Here is a 27,740-nt window from a genome sequence, read left to right as displayed (position 1 = left end):
ACTTATGCTATATATATATAACACAGTTTCTCAAATGTAACATAAAACACGCTCCATAATATAAGAACACTACGAGACATGCTTCATTCCATGGTTTTGAAAGACGCGGCGCTCCTTAAAATCGAACAGTTTTGCACCGCTAACGATTAGAGCGCCTCTGGCGTCGGGAACCGGCGTCGCTTCTGCGTCCTCCCGCGCTAACGACTTCCGCACCGTCTTTTTATCCGCGGGACGCACGCACGCCTTCCGCGCCACGCGCTTCGCGTCCACCGGGCAAGCCCCCCTCGCGCGATGAAATGCACACGGTTCCGCTTTCCAACGGAGGCGGGTGCGGGGACTTGGCTCCTCCTGTACGGAGCAACGAAGCTGGCATTCGCTCACTTCTGGATTACGGCCTTCGAAACTACTTGCGGCTGCGAAGAATCCCTGCACCCCGACGTGTTTTTCTTTTTATATGAGTGCCTAATTCTTGGTGCCGGGAGTGTTCATTGTGAAGGGGCTGCATTGTTCATGGTGGGCGTGTTTGTGATTTAGTGAGTGCGTGGAATACGTGCTACCCGGTGTCTTCCTCTTCGAGTGCTTGGAATTATGTCGAGCAGTTCGCCAAAGATGCACAGATCATCGCGGCCCAGGCCGGTGCCGCCGACGAGGCTCAATCTAAAGGGACGGCGTCACACCCTGGCCCACGTCTTAAGGTGAGTGAGTGCATTCGAGTTAAAAAAAAAAGACTCATATTTGCTGATACCAAGATAAGCACAAACCTTACTTCTCCGGACTGAAACAGGATAAACATTTGGTTTTTTTTTCTTTCGCCTAAAGCGGGGCCACACTCACGCTTACTCGAAGCCTAAAAACCCAAAATCGGGTACCTAGACAAAGTTTCCTTGTCCAAAAGCTACGTGTTCTCAGCAACACATCTTCCTAACGTGCGGGTGGGTGTGCTTCCTCATTAGGAGATGCCGCGCAGTCAACGCTGTACCAAATCCGTCGTCCCTGACGGCTGTATACTATACCACTTCGCCCCCAATGTGCTCGTAGAAACCGCAGCGGTTGATTGTTAAAAAGAACAAAATTATTAGTGAGTTTCTTTTCCGAAAGCAAGTTACGAAATGTTGTGTGAGGTTGCGGATGTATCCATGCAAACGCGTACCCTCACACGAGCTCTCTTAATGTATCCAGCGTTTTGTATCATGAAGAGAGGATGAATTTTCATTGCTCTTACTGTGTAAAGATACGATCACTCCAGTTGATGAAGCGCCCCCCCCCCTTATCCCATAAAGATAGGGACTATGATACTGCTCTCCAAGATAGAGAAGGGTGGGTCATTCTCGCCTATCCCTTTGTCCCCCGTGTCATAATACCTCTCTTTAGTAACCTCCTCACTCACTTGAGGGCAGGGATTACTCATCGCTTTCCCTAATAAAGCGCAGGATTGGGATCCTGGTTATAATTCTTGCGTTGTAATGGCCGCGAAAAACGGGCAATGAGAGTGATGATTACGGTCGTTTTCTCATGACACATGTGGACAGGTGGATCAAACGGGCGAATGTTTTGTTGGGACCAGCAGTGCATCGTATACTCTCATGAAAACGTTTCGGTACAGGAGATTTTCGTCCTGATCGAAGGACGGAAACCCGCGCCGCAATAGTAATCCAGGGCTACTATTTCAGAAAGCCCGAGATTGAGCGAAACTCGGGAGACGCGAGCTCTAACGACGCCCACGTAACATGATAATATTTTAAGGCGGAGCACAAGTTCTTTAAAAATGCGATTCATGCTATTTGCTGATTATTGACGTGAGGTTAGCGGTCCAGGGCAGCGCGCTCCAAAGAGGCGCAGCTAGGCCGTGGCGCATTTTTCAGTGAGTTATCTCGCTCCATTGCTGTACTGGTGGCTATTGGGGCAAGCAAATCCAACTGCACTAGAATCGCGATAGTTCGAACTTTCAGTTAATTCAAACAATAATCAAAATTTTCGTTGGCCCAATATGTTTTCAATGTACTTTAAAGCCGCTCAAATCGAACTTGTACATTGCGTAAATTCGGCTAATTCGTACTTTTGGTCGTCCTTGCCGCATTTGCCGCTTTCAGCTTCGTATATGCATACTTATATCACTAAATGTCGCAAATAAAGCCGATTATCTGCATCCACATGTTCTTGACCAGTGCAGAAAACTTCCGCAATAAACTGGCTGCGCTTGGTTATTTTGCACTGCAAAGACAGAGCGGTCATCCATTTCCGCAGTTTCTGCCTATTTCTGCCGTCGGTGGCAGACGATGTGATCACGTGACTAAGGCCGATTGGCAGAAAAAGAAAGCAGGTGATGGAAATGCGCCACATTCAAAATAATTGCCGCTCGGTGTTACGTTATCAAATCCCCCCGTCCGCTTTCCGATACAAACTTTCGTAGGGGCTTTAATGTCTACTTACGTGATTTGAAGGCGAAAGCTTAGCGATACTTATTAACAACGGATACATTGTACTTGCGATATTTACTAACAACTGATTCATTCTACTTGCGTATTTTTCCTCGCTTTCACTTCTTTGTCTTTTGGCATGAATTGCCTAGACCGGCTTCTGTTTTGCTATACCGTGATTGCGTCAGTTCCTTCTGTTTCATTTTGTGGGGAAACACGTCCGCAAGAAGACTGGCACACACCACAGCCTCCCTACAATCGGGGTTCTGCGCGGATGTTGTGAACCTGTTCTTCACACGTACCTTCACGTTCACTTTTCACACGGCCCGCACTACTCTAAACCTTTACTTTTCCAATTCACAGTTTTGTGAATTTTGAAAACCGCGTCCATTAGCTCTCCAAAGCTCCTAATTGCGGGCAAATCGCCCAAGTGGGCATGTGCTACGAAGAAAGGAATAGCAACAACCACAACTTTCAAAATTTATTTGCCTTTATTATGCTTTGCTCTCCACAGCTCTTGTTCGACGTAGTTCTCTACAGTCCTCGATTTTGTACTGCGTCCAGTACATCCTATATTTCTTCAACCTCCTTCGGGCATAACGCTGTTACTTTCGGTCTCAACTCTCTCCGTCACAAGCTTTGAAGGCTCTCCTTCTTGCCAGACGACGAGTACGTTGGACAAAACCCGATGAAATGCATAGAGGCCTTCTCCGATAATAGATACGCGCCGTTGATTGCATACTATCCTGCCAGTAACATTTTCGCAAGATGAGCGTGACACACAACGCTTCCAGCGAGGCTGTCTACCGCGCCGCGCTGACGATAAATGAAACGCAGCGTCATGCAACGCCTCGTTCGAAACAGTTTTGTGAGCAGACAATAACTGAAGCACAGGCTCCCGCTTCCGACGGATAGAGGCATGGTAGAACCAGCGGAAGCCATGGCCGGCGAACCACATAAAAAAAGGCGAAAAACACGTCTGCGGTACTTTTATTGCGCACATACCGGCAGACTGTCTGGTGGTAGCAGTCGCTGGTGTGGTCGCTACCAACGCTTCCGTGAAAGGTGCCCGTCGCGTAATGTCGGAGCGCAGGCAACACTTGCTCCGCGGCGGTCATGGAGCGAAAGCCCCCTCAAAGTCATCGCAAAGGTAGTCGCTCGCCAGATGACTGCAGAGCCAATGCACAGTACTTTCGAGAGTCTAAAACGAACTCTAAATTCCTCCTCCGCTAAAGAAAACTCGGTCGGGATAGATATATGCCTGTTACGGCGACCGTGAACAATGAACCACGCCGCAGCAGCCGACATCACGGGCCTCACTGGTTCAACACGACCGTGCAATATCAGTCCCGAGTTTCGTCCGAGTTCTCGTGTCAATCAAACACACCCAGCCCATTCGTGGGCGCGGCGTGGTGACCGAAGCACCACCCAACAATGGCGCCGACTTCGCCGGTAGGGTTGCGTCTCAGGCACGAAGTAACTTGCATTTGATGCTCTAGTAACAAAGCTCAGCAGCAAACAATCAACTAACGAAGTCCCTAGGCCACCGTCAGTCGAATGCTGCCACAGACGTGGGGGTGTTCGGTCCGAACGAAGAGTTCGCTCTTGTCCGAACGATAGGAGCGGCCAAAACGACAAGATGTTCCCACCGCAGCCATCCTCGTACACAGTAAAAACGAATAAAAGAAATAAAGATTCAACGAATAAAACACACACGTCAATGTTCAAACACGCTCACGACACGCCGAATGGGGGCGATATCTGATACTACGCCCGCCGTCCGCACGGAAACAAAGCCGGCCACGTTTGACATAGTCGGCAGAAGGGCGCGTTTTTTTTTTTTTTATACAGTGAATTCCTTCGCTTACATGGTTTGGGCTTGCAATTAGCTGCTCTTAAGCCACCCTCAAACCACGTAGCAAACCCAATTCAGTGGAAGAACAGACACAGAGAAAATCGGAGGCACCCCACGCCGCCTTTAAAGGGCGGAGCTTTGAAAAAAATTTCCCCGCATTTCCCCGAGGGGGAGAATGTGAAAGTGCGAATGCACGGTTGTCGGCCCGCTTGCGGCGCTTGCGCTCGGCCCCCGCAGCCCACCGCCTCGCCGCCTTCTCTTCCATCTCTTCCATCGGGTTTGTAGTATCACGTGTACACCACGCAGTTATCAAGCCGCTATAACGCCGCTGAGTCGCCAACGCACGCCGCTGACGACGTAGTTTGAATGCGTTAAAGATATAAGGCGCGTCACTAACACTGATATCAGCGTCGTGTCCGTGGCTTGGTCGGTAGAGCGTCGCGCTGCGGCCGCAAAGTCCTCGGATCGAAACCTGGCGCCGGATGCTGTTTGTTTTTAAATATAGAGGAGCACTGCGGACGCCGACGCCGCCGACGCCGCCGCCGCCGCCGGCGGTGGATGGTTTGGGGTTTGGGGCCAGGCTGGTTTGGGGCCAGGCCGTAGGTTAAAAAATAAATAGCGGGGTTATCTACTTTATGCGACGAAGTGCATACTTCAGCTCGATTCTAAACGGTGCTGCATACGGATGTTCGTGCAAGCCGCGCTTTCTTAACGTGAGCGGCCTCAACTGGGCGCGCTAATAATGCCAAGCGTGCTCCGGGCGATTGCGCCGGGGTAGCTCGAGGTGTATCGGATGCTCTACTATCGCTTCTTTGTTAGCTTGAGCAGCTGGAGGAGCGAGCTATTTCGGGTCTTCTGGAATAACGCCCCAGGCATGTTTTCATGATAGACAAGTAGTCGTGGCGTGGGATCGAAGCTTGCGTTCTACGAGGAGGTCATTGTTGTCTCAGCTGCTGCGAACTTTCGGGTCAGTAGTAAGCGAACATGTTGCGACTTCGTGTGTGGACTTTTGTAAACCGCTGCAACCGGCGGCACGCCCCTTCACGTGGCACGGGGCGGCATTCAGCTGTGTCATTAATGGCTCCGCCCTTTATCTGCGATGCCGTGCCTTCTTTGCCCTTTTATTTACCTTTCCCCCAGTCACGCGCGAAAAACAAGCCGCACGGCTCTGGCCGTTTTCGTGCCCCCTTAGGAGGTCGTGCGGAGGGGCCCTTGCGTATACGCAGATACGGCGTGCTGTCTGTTCTTGATTGATTGTAGGGTTTAACGCGCCGACGCAGCGCAGGCGATGAGGCGCGCCGTAGTGGAGGGCTCCGGATTAATTTTGACCACCTGGGGATCTTTAACGTGCGCCGAAATCTCGTACACACGGACGTTTTTGCTTTTCGCCTCCATCAGAAAAGCGGCCGCCGCGGCCGGGAATCGAACCCGCGACCTTGTGCTCAGCAGCGCAACGCCTTAGCCACTGAGCCACCGCGGCGGGTTGCTGTCTGTTCTGCGACGAAGCCATGTATCAAGCGCCACAATGAAGCAGAGGTATCGAAGGTTGTTAGCAGGGGTGCGCTGTTTTGCGGAGTATAGCGAATCCAGCAAACGCACCCAGACGTGGCCTTGAGGGGGTGAAAAAGGGCGCGTCAGGAACTGATCAGCTGCCCGCAAGCTGAACAGACATTCTGCTTTCACGGTAGGCTCCCGAAAGCGGCGATCGTCAAAAGCTATCGCAACGCCTGTACAATCCATGTCCTGTTTCTTTCTGCTTAACCGCGAGCTTTGCGACTCTACTGAAATACAATCGTGTAGTTCAGCTTCACAGCAATGCATTTGGTGCACTAACTCATGCAGCCAGCAACGCAAATTCTGCGAATAACAATGTCTAGCGTACGGTTTTACTCGTAAGTGCCGCTGCTCTGTGGCATCGCGCAATGGCAATGCGCAATGTCATAGCTGGGGATCACATTTCTGTGTCAAAATGTTTGCTCGTTGGTGTCACTTGCCGAATTGGGTTTATTGGGGGAATGCCTTGGCCAGTCTAGTGCGTTGGGGTGAAGCTGAACAGGAGAATTTCCGTAGAGTTAAGGGCTGTGCTGTCGTGCAGCACTTACCTGGAGACAAGCCAGCGCTGTTAAGGACAGGTAAGGTGGGCGTAATTTTATATGACTTGGCTGTAACAGCTTTTTGGTGTTGTCTGGAAGCGCGGAGCAGTCGCAGACGCCTGCAAGTCATTTAAAAAGGTTGCTGAACCTCGTGCTGAGAATTTCGAAATCTGCATTTAGATGCGAAAAATCTCATGGTCGGGGCTATGTCCCTGCCTTGTCGTTCTTGTTGTTGCGCCGTCCACACCCCTACTGCGCATGCTCGGCTTGCTGAACGCCCGGTGGTGTCTTACCCTTCTATGGCTCCTGGAGCGACAGTGTTGCCGGTGTCTTCCTGGGCCGGCACGAGACGAGCACGCTTCACGTGCCTTCGACGTTTCATCGTCGTCGGAAGCGGCGTGCGTCGGCGAGGATCGGCGGGCCGTGGTTACAAGCAGCCCACAACCATCCGGGGAACGTGCATCGACCTCATCTTCAGCAACTTTAAGGTTCATCCACTTCAACAGCCCTTGATTTTACATTTCACAGACCATAAGGCGGTCATAATCAAAGCGGAACGCCAACCACAGCTCGACGTCACCTACGTTGAACATGATGATGATAATGCTTAAATAAAGACAAACTCATACCACGTACAACGTCTCTTTCTCTCTCTCTTTAACGCCTCTCCACTCTAACACCCCCACCCCCCTCAAAAAAAATTACACCATCTTCCCGTAGGGGAACCCTGAGTAGTATGTGAAACAGCCATGGGGTCAACGCAATTTCCCATGTCGTAGTTCCAGTAAGTGAAAAGTGGGGTAGTTACCATGGAAACCAAACGCTAAATATAACGGTAGCTGCGTACCTCAACCTCACGGAAACGACGAACTGCACGGAAACGACGAACTGAAAACTAATGGGGACTTGAATCGACCCCATGCCTGCTTCGCATACTACTCAGGGTTCCTCTACGGGAAGATGGTGTAATTTCTTTAGTGACGTGAGAGTACGGTTTTTCTTTGGATGCGAATAGTGATTGCATTCTAACTGTTTTGAGTCAAAATAAATATTTTATTGTCTGTGTGAGTACTGTCTTGGGAGTCACCAGAATGAAAAATAAAAAGCGCGGGGAACAGCTCCACTTGTTAAAAAAAAAAAAAACGGGTCACTTGAAAATTTCAGATATTTTCCGAACCCACTTGAACAAAACGCACGAAAATGCTTTTCACAGCTGTTTTTTGGCATTTTGCCTTCACCAAAAATACAGTCGCTGCGCGGAGGTAGCGAACCAGTGACCTCGTTTGGCATGGGACGATCTGAGCGACTTTAACGCCGCGTAAAGTGGACGGTAAAGCTCCCCTAACGCTTTACTTAAATTAGAAGCCACGAAAATAGATTCCAGGAGCGAATTTCGTTTTTTAACCACACGTGCCTGAAAGCGAGTTTGAATCCGAGATGACACATTTAGCTGCCAACTGTATAAATTACTCCCCTCTACCCATCTTTTCTTTTTATACTGGGGGTGCCCCTTATGTTGTGCAATGCATCCTTATCGTTAAAACGTGACGATATCTACACTTGTAATTGTGTCATCATTTTAAACGACAGTGTTCCAGGATGTAGCGCTGTGGGGCTCAACACCACGGGTACTGGTCACCCGAAAAAAAATTGGTACGTTGTTCCACTTCTTGTGACCAATCCCCGGCTCCAATGTTTTGAACTCAGTAAGATTGTTATATCGTGACTCCTTTTTTCAAGCGAAGCTTGCATTGGCTGATTTGCACCGCCGATGGTGGCGTAGGACGAAACGACTAGCTACAAAGCCAACTTTAACCACGTGCTCCAATGGTGACGATGACTATGACTATTATTATGATGTTGATGGTACCCACTCGGGGAGAGTGGCCAGAGATAAAGTGTTGAGAGTGCCCCCGTTAGAGCTCATAGACAGATCGTTGTAGCTCGCCGTTCGCAGTTGGCGCGGGAGCGCGCGCCCAAGTGCCACCCTACTTCACGCCACAATGGAAGCCACTGAATATTATCGCTCATATCACGCCACATCTCAGGCGCAATCGCTGGCTTTCGTCGGGCAGTTCACCTTATAGCGCGTCATGGTTACGCCACGCGTGGTACGCTCTGCGGAAGATCGGACAGGCATTGAAGAACGTAAGCGTTCCCGATAATCGCAAGAGATTGTCTACAATAATGAAGACCATCGTTAGATAAAGCTCAGCGAAGTGAAAGGATCTAGTTTTGGTCGGTCGACTGTTTTGCGTCCTCATTTCGGTGTTTGCGTTTTGATTTTGCAGAAGTGCTTTCGTTTTCGTTTTGCGGTCATAGCGTTTTGATTTTGGTCGTTTTAGTTTTCCCTGAGGTCAAGCTTCGTGTGCGCCTCTGTTTGGGGGGGTAGGGGTTCTAATTTTTTTCTCTCTCTGTTGGACATTAGAACATCGTTTGAAAATTTGTCTTCACTCGCTGTGATGAGAAAGCGCTTTGTAAAAGAAATCCTTTTGACATTCAAGTTTCCGTCCTAGGCGTTGGGATTCCGCCTTGGCTATGATGTTTCCCGTCCTGGTGTTTTACCTCATTTTTGACATTAGGTTTTTTTATCACCCGGAATTATTACGCGGCGAAATCTACCACGCACGGGGCTCTTAATGTTTTTCGCCCCCATCAGGGCAACTGTCGCCGCAGACCGCAGTCAAGTCCTCGGCTTCGCGCTCAGTCTTCTAAGGGCATAGCCATTGACCCACCGCGGATAAGGCGCACAAAGGCGTGCAAGGCAGGCACTGAAAATATATCAACGGATATACATCGAGCGAAGCTGTAGTTTTGTGAGCTTCGAGCTCAGGTGCTGGCAACTGATCCGCCTGGCACGCGCGAAGAATGCCGAATGCGTGCGACTCCTATCAAGCAGGGGCCGAAGTAGCGGCTGAGGAAAATGATATGATGCGTTATAAAGGCAAAGGCAACATGCGCTTCACTGTTGGAAGCACCAGCGTCGTTGCTGGTGTTTTACGGTGCTGAAAATGGTAACCGCCACCGTTAAAAGTAAATAAAGAAACACCTTTGAGTTCGTACGGGAATCTAAAACGCGGAAATTCAGAGTAGGCGCTGAGTATATATGCTACCACCGCGCTACATCCGCGGTTTTTAAAGACGATAGCCTTTCTTGGGCTACTTAAACCCAGAAACTTTGTCTGTCTCTTTCTGTCGATCTGTGACTCGATTCAGCCACCCGGCAAAAGTGAAACAAAAAGCTGCGCAATAGTCTCATGTACCCACAGCCACACCTAACGTACGAGTACGGTGCCAATTTTCATACTTGTCAACAGTTTTGAACAAAAAGAAGACATTACGCAAATATAAGCCAGGAATTCAATACATAAGTTATATATACAGTGTTCCTTTATGAAAAGATTGATGGATGCCTGATTTTTGCGAAATTAAATACTACATCCACAGCAGAAAAAAAAACTTCACTCCGTCGCCTGCTGTCGCCTGCGCCACCATAGCTTCTGGTGACGGTTTAGAAAGTCAAGCGGCAACACAAAGAAAGGTTCCACTAGATAGATTCCACGTTCTAGTTGGAACGCGCGTGGAGTAGGGCAACGTGGTTCTATAAATGTTGAAGTAGGGCGCCTCGATTCACGCGCCTCTCCGCCGTACAGCAGCGCTGGCATCGAGGCACCCGAATTCGAGCAGTGGAACGCGGTAAATTTAAACTGAGTAGAGCAAATCTGGCGTGTTATCTTGGGAAGGACGAGACGGGAGAAGAACAGCATATCATTAGAACACCGTATCACTGAAAACGCTCAGAAATAAGAAATAACTGGAATTTAAAGAAGCGCCCAAGGATTACCGTTTTTCAGACTTCAAGCTTTCTTTTTCTGGGAGAACCAATGAGTGTCACAATCAACCGAACTTTATTCTGCAAAGCCGCCTATAGCTTCTGCGCTAGCATTTCCCGCTCGACGAGACTATTGCCATAACAGCTTTTAAAGATTCGCTAAAGCTTAGCAGCAGTTTGCAGTGGAAATCAAATTTTCGACGCGGGTTCACTTTCAGGACACACGGCTAGGATACGGAACGCTGGGATAGGTGATTCAGCTGTCCTTACAGCACTAAGCTGGTGTGTGATATGAGCTCTAATAATAAACAAGATTTTGAAGTCTTCGTAAATCTTTCTTTCGTGTTTTGGCGTGTACGCACCTCTTTCTACTTGGCGTTTGTTTCCCAGGATTGCCTAAAAGACAGAGGGAAGTAGAAGGATGCTGATGTGTCTTCCGACGTTTGCATGTATCGCAGTATATGTCACAGAAACAGCTAAGTCATTGTTCCGCAACCAAGTGGGGTCTTGAGTCTCAATGTCAGTTCCGCATTGCTTCACCAAGACACGCTTGAGTAGCAAAGCGTCAGGCAATGCCTCCAGGCAGCGCCATCTATGAACACACGAGGAAGAGGGGAACTTGCATTGTTTAGTTTTAGCAGCGATACTGTTTATGCTGGTGGTCGGGGCGGCGAACGTGCGCAGGATATCCTCGCCCAGCGATGACGTTATCGCGCACGACGGCACCATAGCTTTGCCTCGTCGCACTCGGGCGGGACCGGCGGCGCCACCTGTCGAGGGGGCAACACAACTGGTACAAGCACGTCTTTGTAAATGCGTCGCGGGGTGGCTCGCTCGATCGCTTGCTGCGACGAGTGGTGCAGTTTTGATGGTGCAGAAATAAGAAGTAATGCCAAAATAAAAGAAAGAAGCCAAAAGGCCGGGAAGTGATAACGTTAATCTTCTCAATTAGCGTCTTACATGCCAGGCCACACAAGCCGAACGTTGGCCCATGAATGAGTTAAAGAGAGAGAGAGGAATTTTATTGAAATGAAATAAACACAGAAAGGTCGGCCTGACGGTAGTATCTCTGGCCAGCTATTCTGTGTGTAGGAAGGGCAAGTGGAGGAAAGAGTGTGGATAGAGTACGAGAGAGATGAAGATGGCGGAGAAATAAATGAAGGGCTATGTATAGAAGATGCCTATACCGATACGGTGTATGTGTTAAAGTTAAGCCGGACGGGCCTCAACAATTTTTGAGCAAACACTGGTCCCGTCCGCTACTTTTGGAGCTCCAACGCAAAGCCGGTGGGCACGCGTACATGGTTTAACGACCGAGAGTTCATTGCTCTTCGGGGTGCTAACGGCGACACCACGCAGAAAACTTGCCGGAGTCACGAAGCATAACCTCTAAGAAAACTTGGCCGAAACAAGAACGAGTTCCGTGAGGCGCCAGCTTCGCTTTTTGCGCAGTCTTCGCGCGAGTAGTGCGAAGCTGCCCAATTTTTTGTTGTTATTGCTGTTGCAAATTGGGCTCCGGCAAATACGGGGTGATCATCACGCACCAGTCTTGCAAGTGGTTGTTGTCGTTTTGTTGTTGTTTTTGTTGTTGTTCCTTTTCTAGTGGCACATACCCACTTGGGGGTTGTGTAGTTTCCATCATCGTAGTTGTTGTTATCGTCGTCGTCATCATCGTCGTTGTTTTTGTTGTTGCTGCTCTTTTTTTTTAAACGGAAGTGCTAAGCGAACATATCCATATTAACGAATCTCCAGACGGCTGGAAAATCCCCATCAAAGCGCTCGAAATGTGACCTCATGAATACTTAATCCCGGCGCTTCTTTCTGTAGACTTTTTGATGCTGTCGGTAGGTTCTGAGTGAGAATAAAACCAACAAAGCAGTGCTCTTTCGATAATTGAGCACCCGACCCTTCTTTAAAAAAGAAGTGCTTTACAGTCCAATTCTGTCCCCGGCCCCGAGATCTTTCATGCGGTTATCTGTGCTCCTCTTTCCACAAGAGCTTCCTGACTCCAATGTAAACGTATCGATTTCGCGTACCAGATTTTCCGATACAGCGCGCGCTTTTGGACAGATTTAAACTTCACACTTATGTATTAAGGAAGCAGCCCCATGATATTTGTATTCGTAGTGCTACCCACCAGGCAAACGTGGGATTTGAACTGTTTTGCCTGTGGATATAGTTTAACTTTATTAGCAAAAGCTAACACCCATCCTTACACGGAAACAGAAGCAGCAGTTTCCTTAAATTTCAATCAATACCAATCCTTTAGAAAGCGCAGAAGTGGCTGCCTACATAAAATCCATGCACCCCTTCGTCTAACGACAAGGACGGTTGAACGGGAAGCTTCCTCAGTGATGGATTCTTTGGTTGGCCAATCCCCCAATGAGAGTATTTGCAACTCTGGAGATCCGTCCCACTACTCTAGAGACAGAAAAAAAAACATTTTAATGAGCTCCAATGTTAGAGTGGAACCCTAGTCCGGGAATCCATGTGTTGTCCTAGCTGTATTGGCCTGTGTCAGCAGGAGAGCCTGGTCCTCCGGTTGGCAGCTGGTCAACAGTGTCTCCTACAGCTCACGAAAAGAACGGGGGGGGGGGGGGGGGGAGGGTGGTAGGGCTGGGTTGTGAGTGTATTCCAGAATTATAGGGCCTAGCTCTGGACAAAAATTGCACACAGCGGTGTACCGTGTGGGAAACAATAAATTCATTCGAACCGGGTGAACGTACGTGCCTGCTTGTAATTGTCGGAGTGTTATTTCCTGACTTTTGCTGAGGGATGGGTGAGGCCACGGGAATTTTTGTCTGCTGGCCCGGTAACATTGAGTAATGTCCTTATAGGTGACAAGTGGCGCCGGAGCTGTGGTGACCTCGGGGGCTCGGTGGGCCAGTTCGCGAGCCTGTTGGTGGGCGAAGTTGCCCCTTACAGAGGCATGGGCAGGTGTCCAAACGATCGTCACTCGTTGAGATGGACGGCATTGTTGAAGTACCAGTAGGGCAGTTGGTGGCACCCTCCCTGAAAGGAAACTGTGGCAGGCTGCTTGATAATTAATATCCACAGCAACTCTCAGGTGTGCACTCTGTACGACTAACGTTTCGGCTTGGCGTGCACCGAACGAATCGGTACCTGCTGTTTGGAGTTCATTGGGCAATTTTTATTGGGTGCTGGTTTGAGGTGTTAAACCCCAAGATGTGACGTTAGGATTTACGTCCTAAACCTCAAAATGGGAGGTTAGGCCTAACGTCTTCTGGCTAACGCCTTTACAGGACGTAGAGCAACGCCATTCTTCTCCTGACGGATTCTTTGGTTGTCGTCTGAGTTTCCCAAACCGCTTCCATAATGTCGAAATGGAGCAATCGAATAGATAATAACGCGTGAGATCCAGGTTCGATTCCAGCCACGGGAAGCGTTTTTTTTTTCTTTCAGTTCACGCATGATCCTTCATCGTCGTCATAGAAAGTTGGCTTTCCTTCAAGGCGTACTAGCGTGCGACGGCATGAGTGAGGACACCAGAGCTCCGCTTTAAAAACGCAGAGCACTTAAAGAGTTTGATTTGAATAAAACCAGAAGCACATCCGGGACAATGACCCCGCGACGTTCCCCTGTCGCTGCACACGACTTCACCGAAAACCTTGGTCGTATAATTAACTTCACGTGCCGTCGGAGGCTTTAAATGTCACCTCCGGCTTTCTATTTCTCTTTGCTGAGCGTTCGTGTGGCCGCATTACTATTTCGTTTCGTTTGTGCCGTGACCCATGTCAGCTGTAGCGGTTCAGGGCTCACCCTCCTCTGTTGACCAATGATTGTGCTTGACTGGCATTCTCGAGGAACGGTGGCCGTCGGGGACCTTTCTTGGCATGGGTGACACCATAGAATCTCAAAAACGCAAAGGCAGAAGCAAAAATAAATCCCCAAGATTCCCTTTTTATACACGCTACACACGTCGTAGCAGTTTTTCGTAGAACTGCCGAAGCTCTGTATATCCACGAACAAAGACTACTAAAGACTTTAACAAGCGGAGCTGCTCTACGTTGAGCCTTGTCGCCTGTCCGGTTCTGTCATGCAGGGGCAGCTTCCCAAACCCACAGCCAGTGGGCGCCCCAGCCTCACTGAGATGGGAGCGGACCAATCAGATCGCGCGCCGGCGGAGGAGAGAGTATGTTACCGGCGCGCGATATTTCGCTCCTCACGGCGCGAGCGGCAGCGGGAACTCAACGACGACGTAAAAATCCCGAGTTTTGAGAACGAGAAACCGAGCTAAGCGTCAAAAAAGAGTAAAAAAAACTTCTGTACCGGATATTTGTGTTCGTACTCCGGAATGTTGATTCCTGAATGAAGCACGCTGCACGTACATTTCCCGCGAAACGAATTTTAGTGCACGGCGTCTGGCATTGTTCTTTGATTGGACTAGAATAGCTGGAAGTGAAAAAAATACACGTCACAAACGAGGCAGAAAAAAAGGAAAATCGAGAAGCCATAGAAATGTGAAAACTGAGAGTCCCACCTGTTCTTAGCCGCGAAGCCGCGGCGAAACAGCGAGGAGTGAGGCTTCGCCTTTCGTGTTGCCCCAATGTGATTACGGCAAGCTTGCCTCCCTCCTCTGCTTTCTCCCGTCTGCTTTCGGACGGAACTGTTTGGTTTGTTTTTACGCTTTTACGCTCCGCCTTCCTGGAAGCTGAAACGCCGCTTCGTTTCGCGTAACCTAATTAGCCAAGTTTCGCGTGTATAACTCCACGTGGTGCTTAAACGCACCGTAGAAGCGTTTTGTTACCGCTTGTGGTAACACCCGCGGGGATGTATGCTTATTTATCGTACGATACAGAGTGTCGGAGTTTCCGGGGCTTATAACGTGGAACTGCTGTACCAACACCCCATAGATTAACAGGCCAGCGCGCATAACGGTAAACTGAACGTTATTATTTGGATGTAACACTTCCCTTTGGTCTCTGATTGCTCTTCTTATCTTATACAGCGACCAACCGATGCGCACAATCAGCCTACTAGCTTGCCCTTTATCTTTCTTTCCTCCGGTCTGTAAAATAAGTTAGTGTTGCGTTGCACAACGTTGTCAACGTTGCGCACGCCTCCTCAGACAATAAATATGTCTCATGCCTGTGCTTTATTGATTTGTTTAGAATACAGGTTTGTTACGAAAAACTACGACATGTATACGAACTTACCATTCGAATTAAACTTTTGTGGCCAGGTATCAGCAATATAAATTAGGGGGCTTTCGCGCGTGTTTACGTTTCGTAGTAAAAAATTGTAATTCTTTGGGATTCACGCGCCGAAGCTACACATAGTCACATCGATGTGGAAGTCTCCGAATTAATTTCCGCCTCCTGATGATCTTTGATATGCGGCGAAATTTCGATAAAAAGGCGTTTCCGTTGTTTCGGAGGTCTGGCGTATCTGGTAAACAGACGGTTTTGCCACCAGGCTTATCTTATTTACAACTATAACGCCGCGTGTATCCCTACGCGGTGGCATCTTCATCCGAAGGGGACACTTTTGGGGAGTTCGGGAGTTCAAACTGCCCTTGCACAAAGCTTTTCAGTGAGCTTTAGCTTTGCTGTGTTCTCTACGATCCATTCAAAACTGACAATCCGTGAATAGAGGTCTACTCAGCCTACAGGTGCTAACCACATTTAAGAGCGATTTTCAGAGTGCAATGCACGGCGAAAATGCTAAAATAAGAGTTCTTAATAAAGTAGAGGCCGGCGCACGAACAGCATACCGTCGTTTATACTTGTAGAGTGGCCAAAAATCTTTACGACTAACAAGACTAGAAAATGCCCTACTTAGGTTTCGTAGGGGCTGCTAGGCCTGTAAAATTATCGTCGATTAAAAACACGTACCGTGAGCGACCACTGGTCTCGTTTGATCAAGCAGCTCTTTGTGATATGACTAGCGGGAGTTTATTTTGCCGAACTTCAAGCAACGTCGAAGCATCCTTGGTCCAAGCGAAGGAGGACGCCTGACCAAGTAGAATACAGTAAAGCATAGCAAAAACCGGGAATACACGACGCGCACAGGAATGAAACGTAGACACTGGTAGCAACGGTTTCAGCCCCGTCACGAACGCATCTGTGAGTGCAGCGGCAGGAGCGGAAGTTTCCCTGTTTGTTTTTTTTTTCCACGTTTAAAAAAACGTAAGGAGTTAACCCGATCTGTGAAGCATAAAATTCACCAACGTGGTTGTTGACACCGCCCGGGCAAACAGCACCTTGCAGCGTCCTTTTCTTTGTTATGTTTTTGCTGTGTTTGGCGCCGGTTGATCCGATACTTATTTGTGGCTCTGTGGCGCTTTTATCTCGCTTTTCTTGGACACCGCTTTTAACTTAGCTTTCCTTGTTTTTTTGTATAAAGAACTAACAGAACATTACCCATGATTGAAAGGACGCTCGTGTTGACACTTACAGCCGAAATCATTTTCAACCGGGAGCTCGAAACGCCGTTAAAAAAAGGCGGCGGCAAAATGGGACGCCAATAACGCGGGGCTAAAACACCTACGCAAATAATCTGCCGGAATTCGCCAAGATATCCCTATCTTATAACAATACACCTTTTAGGTAGACATTGTGCTAAGCAATTATACTTTACGCTTTGAGCTACTAGAAGTGGCTAATGTTGGCCACAGTGTCCAAGACTCATGCATATGCCTCATGGGTCATGTTTCTGTGGTTCATGTTTGCCTAATGGCTTAACTGTACCAATCAATCCCTGCTAATTTATCTACAACAAACCTAGTTTTTTTTTCAACGAACGCTGTGAAAAAGAGCGGCGTGTCCGTAACTTTGGTCAAACAATAAAAGCGATTGAAAGGCTGAGAAAAATTACCAGATCGCTGTCACTCTGATTATTGAAAAAAAAAAAATTCATGGAGGCTTGCATTCACTCATGTGCAATACTTGAATGGCGAAGCTGTTGTAAATGAGCATTTCCGGACACAGAGTTAAGTTTCAGTATGATTGTTTCTTGGCATAGTTGCTATGCTGGTAATCGTCGTCATACCCGTTGAAGAGGCCGTCGTATTATTCGCGGCGTGGAGTAGATGCAAAGTCATCCTCAGCGTTGCAGACTTCTGCCAGCTCTTCGTCATCGACTCGAGGCAGTGGTGGCGGGATCTGCAAGGCGTCTGGGGAAAGATTGGCACACTCGTAGTCATGTCTCCAATCATCCGTGATGGCTTCTAGAGAATGGGGCGGTCACGGTGACCTCTCCCAAGCAGTGGTGTTATTTTTTTTATTTGTTGCTAAAGCCATTCCGGGAGTCAGGGACTTCGCGGTCGACGCTAGGCACGCGTTCATTAGTGCTCGGCATTTTCTCGCGGCTAGAGGTTTTTTCCAGTTTTCTTAATTTTGTTTTTTTGTTTAAGGCATTCGCTCAGGAGCGTACGGCATTTTCTTGGTTTTTTTTTTTTTTTTTCCTGCAACGGTGAAGTTACCGCTTGTACAACATCTTCGCTGTTAACAAATGCCGCAAGTTACTCTTTATTTCACTGCTGACGCAAACAACTAATGCCTCGTTCAGAGCGCCTACGCCGGAATATATTTATGCTTTTGTGACTGTGGAGGTATTCCTTTGTTCACCGCACTTATAGATTTTCTCAATCAGGTGCTGCGCTTTTCATATCGAAAACGGCAAGCTATTCCCCCACTTGGGGTCAACGTCCTTCAGAGAGCAATCTGTTTTCGCTACCTTGGCGTGCCTACCATTTCCTGGGGTACCTTCGGATAGGCCATACTATTACTGAGGACGTCACTTTCTCTCAACGAATCGGAACTGCAAGTAATGAGGAGCCTCCGTTATGACTTGCGTGAAAGTATAGAGAACCGCTACCTTTTGCGCACTGCGTCCACGAATGGGACTCCGTTTTCTAAACATTGCTGAATACCAATTCGGTTGTGTTTTAACAGGTATTACAAAAGGGGAAAGGAGCAACTGGTCCTGATAAACAGCTATTATAAATGTTCCCGCAGCTTTCTCGCAATTCTCAAACTTACTGAAGTAACCAATCGTCATAAATGAAAATCACTAAGCTCACACGCAGAATTGTTTCGGTATCTGCGCTTGTGTCGCGCGGTGGTGTTGCCCCGAGCTAGCGCATCAGGACGGCTAGGTTCCGGTGTCTCACCCTTCGAAAGACGCTCCTCTCCGTTTGCTTCCGCCGACGCACGGCCGGGCCACAGCGGCGGCTTCCGCCACTCTAGCCCGGCGTGGCCGACGCTGCTGCTGCGTTCGGAACGCCGCCCCGGCGAATTCCAGGTAACGGCTGGCAGGATCCCTGGTTTTATTCTTTGTAGAACCACGTGACGTTGCATTCTAGTGACGTCACATGGGCACTTGTTGTGGGTGTCGTTTACAGCTTTGCTTTCCAACCACATTCACAGTGTGGATTAGAACCAATGCTTTTTTTTATTTTGTTGGTGATGCCATGGTTTCTTCGCTACTACCAGAGTCCGTCAATGCGACGGACTCTGATTCCACGAAGGCGGCCAGCGGCGCCTGTTCCCGCGCCCGCGCCACGCCCGTAGCGTCTCGTGAAAGGCCGGAACGCCGCTCCAAACGAACCGTGATCCATAAGCGTTCAGCTTTAAGAACGCGGCGCACGTCCATTCACCTCGAGCCGCATACGTTCGCACCCCCTTGCTGCATGCGTTAACGGGCCGACAAAAGCAGAACCACCGCTATTGATCGGCCGCTGTCCAAAAACAGTTGACAGCTTTAGGGCTAGCATGAAAGACCGCCTCGCCGTACAACCTGTTGTCGTGGTAAGTAAACAGTGGTCCCGAAAGCAACTGCCGCCGCATTCCCGGAACGCGCCCTGGTCGCCGATCTGTACAATCTTCCTACACCAGCAGTAGGGGTGCCACCGATTAAAGGGGCCATATAGTCAGAATGCAAGCTTGGTTCATTCAAAAGATTTAATCGTTAGAATCATGCTGACACCACTTTTAATGTAAACCTCGCTCAAATAACCTGTATAATTAGGAATAAAAAGACTACGCTGGGTTTAGATGCACAGCACTGCGGGGCTTTCGGGTTGTCTCAAACGGCACTGGCCTATTGACGCAACCGACGGTCTTACGCGAGTATATTTGGCGAGCGAGCACCATGTTTCATGAAACGATTATTTTCTCCATGAACAAAAACAAGTCAGGTTTAAATACGGTCACAAACAAACCAAAAGTAGAAAACGGTTGCCCCGATGTGGTGGCGCCATCTATGTTGACTAACAATAAAGAAGCCTCTGCTCCACACCAAGTTTAGCGGAAACGCCTGTTCTTATGATGACACTGCAACCATCCTTCAAACACACGTTTTGACGCGACAATCAAAATTTTAGCTTAAATTGATTAATTTCTCAGTGAATAAAGCACCGTTTGCTTCCGGACAAGCGCTGGGGGCACAATAGAACACGAAATCTCTCGAATAAAACAAACTTGTATTTCGTCTTCATGGTCCCTTTAACCAAAGACAACCGCCATGACAAACGAGCCGCTGTCGAGAACCGTTTGTCCTTATGTGCGCGAGACGGCCTCGAGACCACTGGGCCTTGTCCGGCTTCCCGTTCGTGGAACAGCTGCCCTCCGTGCGTCCGGTACGTGAAGCGCAGCCGTCGCCTGGAAACCTTACTCTACAGCCTCATACTTTTGATATTTTCTGCAGATCTTTATGTATATAAATTGCCTCCAACCTTTTTTCTGTGAATACGCATTGGATAACTGAAGTTCCGGACGTCGGAACCGGTTACCAACTGCAAATCTGCTAACGAGAAAAAGTGTTCAGCAGCAGAACGTCGTATAACAAGGTCATCGGCACAGGAAAACCAATTCCGCACGGAATTGGTTCCTTCCACGGAATTCCGCAAAAACAAAATTATTTGCCATCTGTGCACTCCTTCGGAACCATCGAAACGAGTAAAAAAAGAATTTTCGCAAGGAGCTTTCGTTATGATGATGATTTACTGTGTACCCAATGTTCTGGCCAAGGAGGTGGTTCGTCATGGTGTAGCAACAAGGTATGAAAAGGTTCGTGGCGACTTCGCATTCTGTTCGTCGGCGTAAAGATCACTTATTTGTTATTTATTTATTGTACACCGGATATATGGGGGGGGAGGGGGGGGTGGGGGGGGGGTTTACGGGATAAGTTGGTTGTCACATTATTTAATTGGGTGGCCGATCAGTGTCTTCACTTTGCTGGCTTCGGAGCTGTGGACGGTATCGGCAAGCAGACGGTTCCAATTTCGGACTGCTTGGACGAAAAATATAAGCCTTCCACTACAGTTTTACTCCTTTTCTTCTGCATTTCGTTTTGCACAACTTCTTTGGCAGAAGTGTTATTTCTTTGCTCTCCCTCTCTCGTTCTCGCTCTTTCACTCTCTTTCCTCTCTCTCCTCTCTCACCCCTCTCTCTTTCCCTCTCTCCCTCTTTCTTCTCTTGCTCTTTCCCTCTTTTACTCTCTCTTTCTCACCCCCTCTCTATCTCCCCCCATCTCTCTCTCTCTCTCTATCTCCCCCCATCTCTCTCTCTCTCTCTCTCTCTTCAGCGCAGTTTTAATCTATATTGTTTCAGATCCGTTCTACATGGAACGACCTTCGTACGTATAGCTATAGCCCCGACTGGACAAATAACCGCAACAAACCGGCTTAACGAAGAGGACATGCGCGAGCTTAGAGCAGACGCTCAGCCGGGTAAAACTTTTTTTTTCCTGTCTCCATAGAGACGCAAGACTCCGATGCGCAGCTTGTAGAGGAGGTCGACATCATGGCTGAGTAGAGAATGGCGAAATGGAAGAGGCAGACTTCTAAGGGCCGATGAAAGCACATGCGCATACTGGTTCGACCAGTGGCGACCATCTTAGCGTCGCCGGTGTGCACTGGCTGTATGGTCCCGGATTAGGTTCTCGGGCACTCACTGTGTTCTCTTTTTCCTCGTCGACACAGACAGAGATCAAAATGGAGAGATCGAACTTTGTACGGCTTCTCGATTCTAGGCCGTATTCCCCGGACTTGACAGCTGGGAAAATCAGAAAACCAGTCAATACCAGAAAAAGCAACCAACTAACGCGGGGCTTCATAGAAAAACCAGAAAGAAGCCGGAAAGTTTCGTGCGACAAACCCTACGGGCTCTGTGTCGTATCAGCTGTGGACTACAATGGTCCGAAAATGTCTCACTGTTTTTAACTTTATATAAAAACTGCTGTGGTTTCGACAAAATTCTGTGAACAAAATCCCCCCTCTTTTCCCCTTTTAAAGCAAAGCTTTCTACCTCTCCCACCCAATGGTTCGTTCGTGCCGTGCGCGACAAGAAACTTCCAACGCGGCCGGGGAGGACAAGAGCGCTTTTCACTCACAGAGCACAAAGTAGATCGCGCGGCGAATGGGCGGTATTACCCATCGTTCCTCGTGCTCACCCCGGCGAACGCCTAGGTGGAAACCTTCCTTCAGCACTGTCGTCTGCTTTAGCGACGATTGTTTTGGGCCTCTTGGCGTAGCTCCGCGCTCATTGCACGCTTCCTTCGCACGGCTTGATTACTTGTTAGGTAGCGCCTACTGGGTAACCAGAACCCAATGGAAATAAGTGGTCGTACGGCAAAGATACCTGAAGTATTGGTTAACAGGGCGGGAAAAAAATGTAGAGACCACATACGGATATCTGGCCGCTAGAAAAACGCCACCTTTTGCGCACTGCTTGCCCCGAATGGGACTGCACTTTCTGAATTGGCGAATACCAATTCGGTTATGTTTTAAGAGGCATTACAGAAGGCGAAAGGAGCAACTGCTTCTGATTAATAGCGATTATAAAAGTTCCCTCAGCTTCTTAGAAATACTCAAACTTTCTAAACTAACTAGTTTAAATCGGTATAAATGTGTATCACTAAGCTCCCATGCCGAACTCTTTCGGTGTCTGCGCTTGTGTCGCGTGGTGGTGCAGCCCCGAGCTAGCACATCAGGATGGCTAGGTTCCGCTGTCTCACCCTTCGAAAGACGCTTCTCTCCGTTTTCTTTCTCCCGACTAACGGCCCTCTACAGCGGCGGCATCCGCCGCTCTAGCCCTGCCGTGGCCGACGCTGCCGCATTAGTGATGCCACCTCCGCGAATTTTAGGTAACTGTAGAGAGAATCTCTTGTTTCACTCTTTACTTGTGTGAATCCCAGTGACGTCGCATGGGCAATTGTTGTGGGTGTCGTTTAAAGCTTTGCCTTCCAACCGCCTTCACAGCGTGGATTGAAGCCAATTTGTTTACTGAGTTTGAATTGGCCGATGCGCATAATAAAAGCTGTTTGAAGGCACGTGGGCAATAAATCCAACAAACGTGGTCGGATGAAAACCTAAAACTGAAGTCTACGAACTGCAGGGATGATGTCTAAAAACTTTGAGTCGCGCTCTAGGTTTTGCGAAGTATGCATCAAGTTGCCAAACAGTGGGGTCTTTCTTGGGCATACTTAAACGCGAAAATGAAGGCCTGTCTGTCCGTCTGTCTGTCTCTAGATTCAGACGGCCGGTCAAAACTTACGTTGGAACAAGACGATGATCTAGTCAAAATCACTTCTAAACTAATAAATGGTGTGGCATAATTCATACTGTTATAATTGTTCAATAAAAAGAAGACATTAGAGATATTTCAGGCAGAAAGTTAATGCATAACTGGTACTAGCACGGTACCTTTAATTAAAGAAAGACGTGCGCCCAATTTTTGCGAGAATAAACAAGAAAGAACGCTAAAAAAGAATCTTTTAACAAAAATACAGAAAGGTTTGATGCGTTAGTTCGCTACAGTAACCAGAAACCCAGCGGAAGTCACGGCAGAAGTGCGAACACGGGAAAGTTAAATTCGATGCAGCAAACCATCGCTGTGTATATCATCGCAAGACCTGGATAAGAGGGGAACAGTGGACATCCTCGATTTACTAGTCCTGGACGACCCGCGGGCAGTCCAAGGACTGCGTTCGGACCGAAAGCCCCATAGGAATACATGGGAAAATCGAGCACAGGATCGCGTCTCGGGCAGTCCGCGGACGGTCCGGGACTGATAATCGAGGAGGCCCAGTGTAAGAGGTGGGCGGGACAGAGAGGAAAGGCCGTTACATTGCAGGGGTGGCAGAAAACTGCCGTCTTCGGACGACATTAGCCGCGAAGCGAGCAGATGCACACCCAGTTTTTTCACTTGCTGTCGTAAAAACTTACCCTGAGTGTATCCTTAAAGGAGCCATGAAGAGAAAATACAACTTCGTGTAATTTGAAAGAACTAGGATTCAGTATCTCACTCAGCTCCATTAGAGCCACAAAAGATGTTTTTTTAACGAAAAAAGCAAGAAGTATTTAAAAACTTTCAAATTTTGCGCCACAGTGACGTCTTATGAGCAAGAATGACGTCATACGGGCCAACAATAAACATAATTTTCAGTGCGTTAACTGCACGTTAGCATTCAAGTGATGCGGTCAAATGGAACTAGAGGCCGTATTACAGACGTCCAGTCATGTTTCGTCGCGACAGGTCAGTTAGGCGGCCGCCAATCGCACAAAGAAGGTTCCGTGACGTCATAGAAAAGTTGCGGGAAATTGGCTAGGGGGTCGCGACTGCTTCACACGTTTTCTATAATATCTCCGTTATTTGTTCGAAGATTGCGATGATATTGGTATCATTGTTGTCGGGACTAAGCAGTCTTTCTAATAAACCCAACTTGTATTTTGTCTTCATGGCTCCTTTAAAGGAGTACAGCCACGAAAATTCTATGTTCCATTTGTATTTCTTTTATCGATGCTTAATGGTCTGGCGAAAGCAACACATCACTTTAAATACTTCAGTGCGCGGTAATAAATTCCGTTAAACGGCCTGAAAATAGTTTGTTTCAAGTTCCCACACTTTCAGTCTGAAAGCCGCATATGACTGAATCCCGGCATGACCTCACCGCTTTGTGCGGACTTCAAAACACTGCGGAGGTAGGTGAGGGCGTTGTTTCGACCGCGCCGCCGCCGGAACTGAACGAAGGGCCTGAAGGTGCTAGGCCTACCGTTGCGACGGAAATTCGATGACCGCTTTCAATAAAAGTCCTGATGGCGACTTGTATTGCGATTATGGGCTATATTATCGCTTCCTTTCCCGCGTGTGGAACTTTATTTTTGCCAACAGTGCCTTTCTGGGAAGCGGTTATGCCTGTAGCTTTGGCTACGTGCACCCGTCTGTGAATGTGCCGGCGCCCAGTCGCCGCTCGCGGGGCCGCGCGCGTAAAGTGACGTCGCGAGTTATTTTACGAGCGCTGATCACGTCACTTCTTTTGGCTACCACGGCTTGATGTCACGAAGATGACAATTTGCTGGGTGCCGCTCTGCGTGCTCTCCCGTCGGCGCGATTAATGAGATCCAATTAAAGTACGTTCTTCGCGTCGCAGGCCGCTCATATTTAAGCCAGGGTATTCTGCTGAGTGAAGAAAGCGAACTCTGCAATATATTAACGCCGAAAATTGGTGTCAGTACCCCTTTAACTAAAATGACGCAGGGACAACCAGTTACGTACTTACATTTTGCCTCAAATGTTCTGGAAATTTTGTTTGCGCTAGCTAATGGGAACATGTACAACTTACGCGGGCATGTTCACAAGTTTGGAACGGTTCTACCACTATATACTTCTTTTTTACGACTTATTTCTTCTTTTCAACGCAAGGCTGAATCGAGGAACACAGAGACAGCCGCACAGAACTCCCCAAAATTTTCGCGTTGAAGTAGCCCAAGATAGGCTATCGTTTTTACAAAGTGTAATCTCTCCACACATGGGATGCAGAAAAGGAAAAAAAAAAAGCTGAGCACGTAAGTAACAGGATTTCCACGTATGCTCCTGGATGACTATGAAGACAGGACTCGGCGGAGGGATGAGATGAGAGAATCCAGGGGAAAACGATGATTTAAGGCAGCATAGGATAAAAGAGGCTGGGGTCTATGGGAAGGGCCTCCCTGGTGTGGAGGCTGCAGATGAAGCCATCCCCAATACCTGCGCCTGTTTTTACGCACCTTATCAGCACACACACACCCTTTCCTTGCAACAACACTCACTCCCTCTCTCTCATATTCCCTCTCTCTCTTTCTACCTATCTCTCCCTCTCTCCATATCCTTGACTGTCTCTTCCTCTCTCTCTGTCTATCTCTCTCTCTCTCTCTTTGTGTATCTGTCTTTGTGGCCCCTGACTCTTCGGAAGTCCGGTAAACCTGACACCAGCGCGTCTGGGCACCGCGTTTCCTCTTCCTGTGTTGGCCAACCAGCAACAAATAGGCGGCATCCTGATTACGATCACGCCGCGTCCGATGCGTGCCCACATAGCGCGGAGCGTGGAAAACTTAGGCCCAGCAGGAAATACGAAGCCTAGCGTGGACAGCGTGCGCCTGAATGACAATAGCGAGACAATGAAGCGCAACGCGAACGAGCTTCAGTTTCAGACAACAGCGACGTCGTGTCTCGTTAGTTAGTGCTGTTATTTCCATCATAATCTACCAATTTGCCGAAGCTTCCATTCTATAGTTTCTATAGAAACTTCTATTCTATATTCTTCCATTCTATTCTATTGGAAGCTTCCATGAGACAGGAAGACAGCGTTTGTTTTCCCCTGGAAACAATGTGCCATTCTACAATTCAGTGATTACGGGCAAACAAAAATGTTAGGAGAAAGTAAGGCTCTATGCATAATAAGAAACACGAAGATTTTTCCTTCTCCCAGTTATTCGCTATTTATCGCTCGTTACTAGACATAAAATTTTCCGCATGAGAAATTTCCTGTTTTTTTTTAATGTTTTTTCGTGGCTATTCAGCCGTTGCTAATTTGCGGCAAGCGCACAAAATCGTGTGGTTTCTTCACATGTTGCCCTTGTCACCTTTCACCCCTAAGAGTTGAGTGTCAGTGTCTGGGCCGGCGCTCTTGTTGTTGTGAAATATGACGGCACTGATGGTTACTGTTCTCAGAGTGTCATTAAGAATAATGAAAGATTGGCGGTTGACGTCCGCGAAAGTGCATTCTAATAATTTTTTGTAAGTGCGTGCTCATACTTTTTTGAAAGTGCCTAACCTTTTCTTTGCTGTATTATTGCAATGCTATTTCGCTATGTTCAAGTATAAACTTGTATTTTTGTGATATTGCTTGTCGCTGAGCCTTGTAGTGGTTTCTTGAGCGCCGTCAAGCTGCTTACGCAGCTTTTATTCATGAAACCACCCAGATCTATCTGGAAATAAAAATTGATTTGATTGGATTTTATTTCATTGGACCATTGTTGGAACGCTTCGAATACTTACACATGCCAGAACATGTCTAAATAGATGTTGTTTCTAAACAATATTAAACATTCAATGCTCAGCCTAACCATAAATTTTCTCTCCTAGGGCCCAAAAGCGTGCAACACTGAAACGAACACAACTGGATTCAATTTCCCTGTTACGGTGAAGAACATTACTCCACACTGCCATTCCATCGCGAATCACTCGCATTTGTCACTCGTGGACTGTTTTGGAAGCTGTGGCTAAGGATTCCGGTGTCCATCTCGTCCGCAGGAGCCGTGTTGCTGCGCTGGGGTCATCTAGCCTCACCTCCCAGGATGGCAGAGTTGGGTTGGTGATGCGGGTCAACGTTGGGTGCCATTCCGAAGCCCGTAATGTGTTCCGCGAGTTCCTACACACGTGACAAATCCTCGCCCGGCCAGTCATTGTTCATTTCACTGTTTTCGCCAGTGTGCAAACTCCACAGCAGGAAGTCCAGTCCAGGACTGCGCAGATGAAAGCAGAAAACCACCGCCACTATTCAGCCGCGCCGCATGCTTTGTGAAAGGAACAAGGCTGAACGAAACAGTAGAAGCGACTTCGACGCAATCGAGCAAGCTATACCGGAGGCAACCAATCCCTTAATGCCACCCCAGAACGGAGGAGATGGTAACACGAGTGGACACGCACTCCGACTGAAAGGACCCGAGCCCCATTGCTTCTTCTAAGACCTAAAGGCTTGCGCGCAAGGAAGATCAAGAATGCGTGCATACCCCACTCACCTAAGGGGGAGAAAATGAGCTAATAAAGGTGGTTATGACTTCACCGGCCAACGCCTCGACGTTCATGACAGTGTCTTCCGCGCTATGTCATTATTGCCAAATAAAAGGTGCGCTTGCAGCTCCTGCTCGCCGACGTGGTTAAAAACAATCGCCATAGTCAGACGAAACTCACGACTTATTTTAAGAGCGAACAAACGACCAGTAGGCTTTCCTACCCGGAAGGTGTTGCCGATGATGAGCGAAAGAATGAGAGTATGCATCGAGAGAGAGAGAGAGAGAGAGAGAGAGAGAGAGAGAGAGAGAGAGAGAGAGAGAGAGAGAGAGAGAGAGAGAGAGAGAGAGAGAGAGAGAGAGAGAGAGAGAGAGAGAGAGAGAGAGAGAGAAAGTGTTTATTGAGGAAAGGATACGGTGTAAGGCGAAGTCGCGGCAGAGGGCGCAGGAAGCAGCGAGACGGAAGACAGATGACGGGGAATAGGAGGAGAAGCAGGAAAGCGGCGGACGGGAGAAGAGAAGACTCTTC

At 48.3% G+C, this 27,740-nt stretch overlaps 1 long non-coding RNA gene across 1 annotated transcript; it reads left to right on the top strand.

Annotated features, from left to right (window-relative positions):
- The first annotated feature begins 252 nt into the window (after nt 1–252).
- Nucleotides 253–27,253, top strand: LOC144162014 (uncharacterized). The gene is made up of 2 exons (XR_013320569.1): nt 253–695; nt 26,733–27,253. It is a non-coding gene; the product is annotated as an uncharacterized LOC144162014 (long non-coding RNA).
- The last annotated feature ends 487 nt before the right edge of the window (nt 27,254–27,740 follow it).

The sequence above is a fragment of the Haemaphysalis longicornis genome, unplaced genomic scaffold (genome assembly GCF_048455015.1).
Source record: "Haemaphysalis longicornis isolate Haplotype H1 unplaced genomic scaffold, Haemaphysalis longicornis Haplotype H1 scaffold_12, whole genome shotgun sequence".
NCBI classification, from domain to species: Eukaryota; Metazoa; Arthropoda; class Arachnida; order Ixodida; family Ixodidae; genus Haemaphysalis; species Haemaphysalis longicornis.
Note: the sequence above shows the minus strand (reverse complement) of the source record. Positions and strands in the feature narration are given on the sequence as shown.